Raw genomic sequence first — 8,126 nt, 5'->3', positions numbered from 1 at the left:
CTTGCTTTTGAACTATTTAATTTTTTTAAAAAAATAGGCATTATGATAGTTGAATTATTCACCTCAGCATCCTCTTTTGCTTTGCCCCCACCCCACTTTGGCACCCCTTAGTACCTGTTTTTCTGCATATGTGTGTCTCAGTTTGCCCTCATTGATGCAAATGTGCTCATCAAGCATGCAGTTAACCTCTTGGAATTTTGTCCTGACCTGCAGTTCTTGCTAAGTTTCTATTATAATAATTTCTACTAACTGTCAAGTATTCTGGAAGATCACTTACTTTCCACATCAACTTCTGTTTCCACATTTTCCCAGTTTCTCCTTTTGCAATCAACTGTGACTGTTTGACTTTCTTGGCAATTTACCACTTGAATATAAATATTTTTTCAATAGCATTATGAATATTGTTTCCAACAACCCTTGCATCTCTCAGCCAGCCCTGGAGGAGGCCCAAGATTCCTCCCCTGAGATCTACAGTTCTAGTTCGGTCATCCAGGGTACAATCAAATGCCCCACGTCCTTGACACACATAAACCTCTGAACCCAAAGACTCCCGTGCCTCCTGTTCATGGAACGAGGTGTGGCAGTAGATGATTTCTGACACTGCTTGGTCTTGTGCATACTAGACAGCTCTCTGGGGCCATTAAGATAAAACACCAGGGAGGGGAAGGGAAAGAGTCTGAGCCAATGCTAAGAAGCAGCATGAATTCTCCACTCCAAACAGTTTTTTCCCTGCCAACAGCATGCTCCCTTTTTAGTTCTCTGAGGCCCAGCTTCAACTTCAGCAGGACAGCCATGGTGATAGATGAGAGTTGGGGAGCAGGGGAGAAAGACAGCAGGCAGTTTGGGCCTTGGGAGATCTTGCTACCTCAGAGCCAGGTCACTCAATAATCCCATGGCTTTCCAGGTGATGTCCCCTCTTGAGCATGAAAGGTGCAATTTGGTCAAGCAGCCAGCAGGCCATGGGCAATTGAAAACACCCACTCCTGCCACAAAGAAGGGTCTTAGGGCAGGAGGCATCAGACTGGGGCCACTTCTTGACATCCCTGCAAAATGGCAGCGGTCAGTGGCAGTCTCCAGCTAGCTGCATGGCAAGAGCTGCAGTGGGAGATCTTGCCAAGGGTCTCTCTGGCTCTGGCCTCCAGCCAGGATGGGCTTCATTTTCCAGGTCCAGACTACATAACAGGCCATCATGGTCCAGAGAAACCATATACCTGGCTGCTGTTCCTGTTTCTAAAGACCAACCTCCTACGCTGAAGTACCACACAAGACTCAGCAGACCAAGAATGCTTGCAAACCACCATGGTTTTTCATGTCATGTGAACCCAGGAAAGGAGTTAGGAGGACTAGTTGAATTGTTAGAAGTTTTCAACATCAGCAATGTCAGTTAATAATGTTATGAATAGGACCTGAAACAAAATGATTATCTATGGAGAGGGTTTTCTTCAGGATTCTAGCCACACCATTCTTCTTATTTCTCCCCCATTTTTGATGAGCTATAAAGGTGGCATCTCCTCATCTACAGGCATGCTTAGTCCAGATTAGAATGATGTTTAAGGTCCTCCACTCTTCCACAATTTTTTTCTTGAGCATGTTGATTGTGTTGAGTCGTACTTTGGGAAATCTTGGGAATTTGTTGGTATCTCCTCCTTTTCATGGATGACACCATTTTGGTGGCATAAGCAATGATTCTCACAAGAAACAGTGTGTGTTATCACAAGTCTTATTAATACCAGGCATGTAGAAAGCAGCAGAAAGAGAAGGAATAGGTGCAGTTAGGATTAGATGCAAAACGTGATCAATCTTGTGAATGAAGATATGCTTCCATGCTCCCCCAACAGGTGTGGCATCTCCAAAAAGATAGCAGGCAGGCGGGCTGGACCAGTACAATGCTCACGCAGAAACTGACCCCTTTCTGCAATATGCCTGGAAATATATTTTAAAATTTAAGCTGGGACAACGGCAAATGCCCTTCAGTGAAAATGTCTCATGCAGGAAGTTTGAAGGAATGCAGGGCTCATATAGAACAGCAAGTGGAAAAGGACATCACATGCAGGAATAAAATGTGAAGTACATCAAGACCACAGAGAACATGGATTGGTACCCATGACCTCCAGAGCCATGGGCCGCGGCTGGCCCTGGTGGCCACATGCTGCCTCCAGTACAAGGTGCAGAATGCCTGTGCTCACCTGCGGCTGGAGAACCTGAGCTGGACGGTGCTGCCACACTCCTGCCCTGCTTGTGGAACTCCCACGTGCTGCTGCCCAGCTGCTGTGTGGACAGGATGTTGGGCTAGGTGGGCCCTTGGGCTGACCCAGCAGGGAGCTTATTTTTTATGTTCGATGGGCATTTCACACGATGCTCCCCGGTCATCCCTCCCATCCTGTTTCTGCCATTACATTGCAGATTTGTTTAGACCGGTTATAGCATGACCCTTTTATTTGCTGTGCTTTTCCCAGGGAATTTAGGTCCATATGGGTTCAATTTGGGGTGTTGTTTTGAGGGGGGGGAGAGTGCTTTCAGTATGTTGGTTGTGGGGAGAGGTGCCCCAAGGGGAAGTACCTGGCCCCATTTGCCCTCTCATCCCCCTCACTGCCCCTGACCTCCTCAGTGAACTTGAGTTGTAATGCTATGCTACTTCCCCCTTCTTTTCCTTTGAAAAATTAGATATTGCAATGTCCTTTGATGCTTTCCTCTGTGCTCTTGTCTAGAGGAACAACTACCTGAAATGCTTGTCTACTCAGAAGTGAATCACATTGCCTTCACTGAATCTTACTTCGGGGAAAGTCAGCATGGGGGAGAGTCTGTACTTGCTAACTTTTGGGTACGGAGAATTCAGGGCACTTAGCCCCATGGGAGGTGGGAGAAGAGCCGGTAGCCCTGTAGCCTCCCTTCCCCATTCCCCTTCCCATTATATTTGTTTATTTATTCATTATTGGTGAGGGGTCAGAAAGAGCTGCCATTTGTGTATGACACAAGATTACATTTTTGGCACAGTGGAAGCTGCACTGCATCATTAGCACATGCCCCAACCATGACGAGTTCTGCATTAATGCTGTGACAGGGCCCCTCACCAGTGGAAGAGACTCGAATGCAAATGTCCTCCAGATGGGAAACATTCGTACAGGGAAAAAATGAGCTAAAAAGTTTTCAAATGAATTGGGCAGTGAAGCCCAAAACTCACCATGGGCAAAGATCAAATGGAGAGTGTGGAATCTATAAACAGACATCATAAGAAGCCACAGCAACTAGCAGAAATAATGCTTGGGCTGAGTAGCCTGAAATAGTCTCAAAGCCAAAGACAGGGGGATTGTTCACAAAGGTGAGAAAATTAAGAAGGACAAGAAAAAACTGGCCCGAAGGCCCCCAAATATCTGCTAACAAACTCAGTGTTAAGCAAAGAATGAAGAACAAAGGAAGAAGGAAGAAAGCTCTCTTCCTCTCACAGGATACACCCGTACCTTTTTCTGCTTTTTTTTTGCACATTTTTTATTAAGATTGTAAACTAAAAACTAAAAAAATAATCAAATACATTGGTCGTACTGGGTCAGCCCCCTACAATATATCTTTTAAACATTCTATAATCATATTCAAATTGATTTATAAAAATTTAAAGACATCTTTAAATCTAAGCCAAGTCTCGTTTCTCCAGCCACTCATAAAAAAGGTCCCAAGTTAGATAGAAGTCAGTATCTTCTTTCTCCTTCAATAATAGAGTCAATCTGTCCATTTCTGCACAGTCCAGAATCTTTTTTAAAATCAGTTTCTCAGTGGGTAGTTCCTCACTCTTCCAGTATTTAGCAAGCGCAATCCTCGCTGCTGTGATTAAATGTAGCATCAAATACATTTCTTGTTTGCTAATATTTTCCGGTACAATACCTAACAAGAAAATTTCAGGTTTAAAAGCTAAGGGTTTTTGTAGCATTTCTTCAAGCCATTTATGTATTTTAATCCAATACTTTTTCACATATTCACAAGTCCACCACACATGGTAAAAAGTACCCACATCATGTTTACATTTCCAACATCTGTTTGACATATTTGGCAACATTTTAGCTAACCAATTTGGTGACAAATACCATCTATAAAACATTTAATATAAATTCTCTTTATACGAAGTTGCTAAAATTACCTTAATATTTCTCTCCCATAATTTTGCCACTTTCCTAATTCAATATTATATCCAAAATTTTGTGCCCATGTTATCATAGTTTCCTTAACCTGTTCCCCTTCCATTTTTCTGTCAAGTAGGAACTCATAAATTATTTTAATCATTTTCTCATCTGTTTTTAACATCACTTGATCAAAGGCTGTTAGGTCTTTATAAAACCCCCACATTTTACAATCTTTAGCATATCTTGATTGCATCTGCACCTTATACCACCACGAGATATTGAGTCCCTGTTCTTGTATTTCTTGATCTAGGTTCAGGCCTCCATCCTTATCCAAAATATCATCATATCTTATGATCCCTTCAAAATTCAATACATTTGGATACACAAAAGCTTCCATAGGTGAAAGCCATCTTGGTAACTTATTATACAATTTTGACTTTAACTTTTCCCACACTGACATTAATGATCTTCTAATAAAGTGACTTAAAAAGTCCCCTGAGACTTAACCTTCTCATACCACACATAAGCCTGCCAACCCATTTGCAAATCATGTCCTTCAAGATACAAAATTCTCTTATTTCGCAAGGTTATCCATTCTTTTAGCCAAGTTAAAATCGATGCTTGATAGTACTACATCCAATCCGGTAAACCAAAACCCCCGTTCTTTTTGGTTTCCTGAAGCATTTTCAATTTAATCCTTGCTTTCTTTTTTTCTCCAAATAAATCTCGAAATTTGAAAATTTAAATCCTCAAAAATTTTTTTATCAATTTTTACGGGGATCATTTGGAACAAAAACAAAGGTTTTGGCAGTACGTTCATTTTAACAAGTGCTCTTCTTCCCATCAAAGACACTTGTAAATTGGCCCATCTTTCCAGATCACCTTTAATATCTTTCAATAATGTATCATAATTGTCTTCTTTCAAAGTTGTGCATTTCCCTGTAAGATAGATTCCCAAGTATTTAACCTTTTCGACAATCTGCAAGTGCGCTTGTTCCTGGAGTCTTTTTTTTCTGATCTTGTGTAAGATTTTTAACTAAAAGTTTCATTTTTTCCTTATTTATCTTCATCCCTGTAACCTCACCATATTCTTCAATCCATTGTAAAAGTTTAGGGATTGTTACAAAAGGTTCCTCTATTATAAAGACCAAATCATCTGCGAATGCTTGCAATTTATACTTTTCATCCCTAATATTAGCACCTTTAATGTCCTCATCATCCCTAATATTTCTATTCAAGACCTCTAAAGTCAGGATGAACAGCAGGGGGACAGCGGGCATCCCTGCCTTGTACCCTTTTGTATCTCTATAGCCCTTGTACATTCTCAATTAATTAAAATCCTGGCCATCTATCTTTGATAGATGCTTGATATTGCATTCATAAATTTTCCCCCAAACTCTATTTGGTCCATCTGTTGCATTGTATGGAAATAACAGAGGCAATCATGCGACAAAAGAATGATAAAACCCCTGGTCCGGATGGGCTACCAGCTGAATTTTACAAATCTTTTGAGGGAATTTTTGCTACCTTTCTCAAAGACATATGTAATGAAGCATTGTTAACTGCTAAAATACCAGATACATGGACAGAGGCAAATATCACATTAATACCGAAAGAAGATATGGACTTAACACAGATTCAAAAGTACAGACCCATATCATTATTAAATGTGGACTACAAAATTTTTGCCTCTATATTGGCAGAAAGGTTGAAGAAGTTTTTAATAGACTTTATTCATCCAGATCAAAATGGTTTTCTGCCTAAAAGACAAATGAAGAACAATTTGAGGACTATTTTGGATTTCCTAGAATACTACGAGACACACACGGAAAAATCAATGGCTCTACTGTTTTTAGATGCCCAGAAAGCCTTTGATAATGTTAATTGGCAAGTCATTCCTTTTTTTTTTTTTTTTTTTGCTTTTTGATTGGTCCCATTCCCTTGCTGGCATCTGGAAAACCCAGTTCTGGATTGGTGAATGCCATCTTGGGTCATAAATAGGCAGGAAACAGATCCTTTCTTCCCTCAAAGAAAGGCAGCCTACTTGTGAACCTAAGTTTCAATCCCATTCCATTGCAAGGTGTCCTCATAAGCCCGCCATTCCAAAAGGGAACTCAATAAGACAGTACCTGGTTGGATGTTGGAGGGAGAGCCCAGCAGGTTTTGCTTTTGGCTTTTTCCTACTTACAATTTTTCTTGCACTTCTGCAAACCTTGGGATTACCTCCCTCTTGTGCATGGATGATGCAGTTTTGTCTAAATAAAGAACAACATTCATACCGTGAACATCAGAAATAGAAGGAATTCTGCTCCAGCGTGATTAAGAAATAGCTAGAGAAATGTTTAACAGAGGGATTGTTCAGCTTCCGTTCAGCTTCTGTCCATCCTAGCAATAGGAGGACTGTCTGACTAAGGGTGCAAGTCCTATTTGAGGGGCGGGTGTGCACAGGCTTCATTAGAGTCCCAGCTCTGAGCTCCTGAGACTCCTGTGTGAGCAACTCTGGTGGCTGAGTCCCTGCCCTGCTTCCTGCTGACAGAGAGAGAGTCATGCCAACTGCCTCTCCAAGAGTGTAAATGCCCCTCAGAGAGATGGAGAAGGGCTGTGTTGGGGGGGGGTGGCAGGGGGGCAGCTGAGACCAATGGAGGCATGCATGCATTCAGGGTGGGGAACAGTGCATTGCCTGCCCAAGTTGTGCATGTGTTGTGTGTGAACTTGCGTGGCAGGAGAACAGGAGCAGTTGAAAAGGAAAATGGGAGAGAGGCACAGACAGCAAAAAGCTAAAAATATCTGATAATTCCAGGGTGCCTCACTCTGGGCAAGTGTTGTAAAATTAGCTGCTGTTATGATGTGCAACCATGCCATCTCTGTCCTACGGTGATCCTATAAATGAAAGCCCTCCAAACTCCATTCAGCTTTTCCAGGTTCAAGATCATGGCTTCCTTTATGGATTCAATCCACCTTGTATTTGGATTAAATCAGAGGAAGGAGTGAAAATTGGTGCAAGAAAAACCACTAATTTAAGATATGCTGATGATACCATTCCACTGGCAGAAAGTAGCAATGAAACAACTTGAAATGACTCACAAAGGCAGTGAAAAATGTACAAAAGCAGAACTGCAGCTGAATATCAAGAAAAAAATTACATTCACGGAAGAATTACAGAACTTTACTGTTAATAGAAATCAAAATAATAACTTGGCTTGGTCATCAATTCAAAGCGAGACCACAGCTAAGAAATTCAAAGAATGGGACTAGGAAGGGTAGCAATTAGGGAACTAGAAAAGATCAGCAAGTATGAAGAAGTTTCATTGGCGATCAAGAGCAGGATCATCCAAATACATGTTCTTGAATCAGGAGAAATTGAGACAAAAATATATACATATATTTATACAAATTTCCAAAAATGAAAAAGCCAGTTCAGGCCAACTGCACTTATGAGAAACTGCACTACTGAGAAAAAGGAGAAGCCAAGAGAAAGAGCAACTGATTGATTAATCCATTCTGCATAATTGATAAGCAAGTGATGAAGAAGGGTTGATTCTTGACTGCAGGCCTTGTATTCAGAAGCCCAAAGCTGGAGCCCCTGGCATCCTCTGGCAGGACTGGAATGGTTCCTTCCTGAGCACCAAAGAGCAGCTGCCAGTCAGTGTTGACATCACTGGGTTTGATGCACCAAGGAAGCTTCCTACGTTCCCTTGGAGTCTTAACGGGAATCTTCTCGCAATTGCAGCTTTAACAGTGACTGTGGGAATGACCATTCTATAGTCTTCTGGGGTGTTTGGGGTAGACGTAAACAATTCCTATGAAATGCACAGGTAATCACAATTAATTGCAATGGAGATGGTTTCCACTGATGATTTCACAACAGTTAATTTTTAAAGAAGGCTTGCCACGGTGATGAGTTGTTTCCCAAGAGCTGCTGTTGCCACTGATAAGGAGTTCCTTTTTTCTGCTGATGACTTCACTGCCTTGAAATATCACATAAGGACCCTTTCTCCTCTGTATCAGACAGAC

This window comes from Varanus komodoensis, unplaced genomic scaffold (genome assembly GCF_004798865.1).
Source record: "Varanus komodoensis strain SLA01 unplaced genomic scaffold, ASM479886v1 scaffold93, whole genome shotgun sequence".
Classification (NCBI taxonomy): domain Eukaryota; kingdom Metazoa; phylum Chordata; class Lepidosauria; order Squamata; family Varanidae; genus Varanus; species Varanus komodoensis.
The sequence above is the reverse complement of the archived record's forward strand: the minus strand, read 5'-3'. Positions refer to the sequence as shown.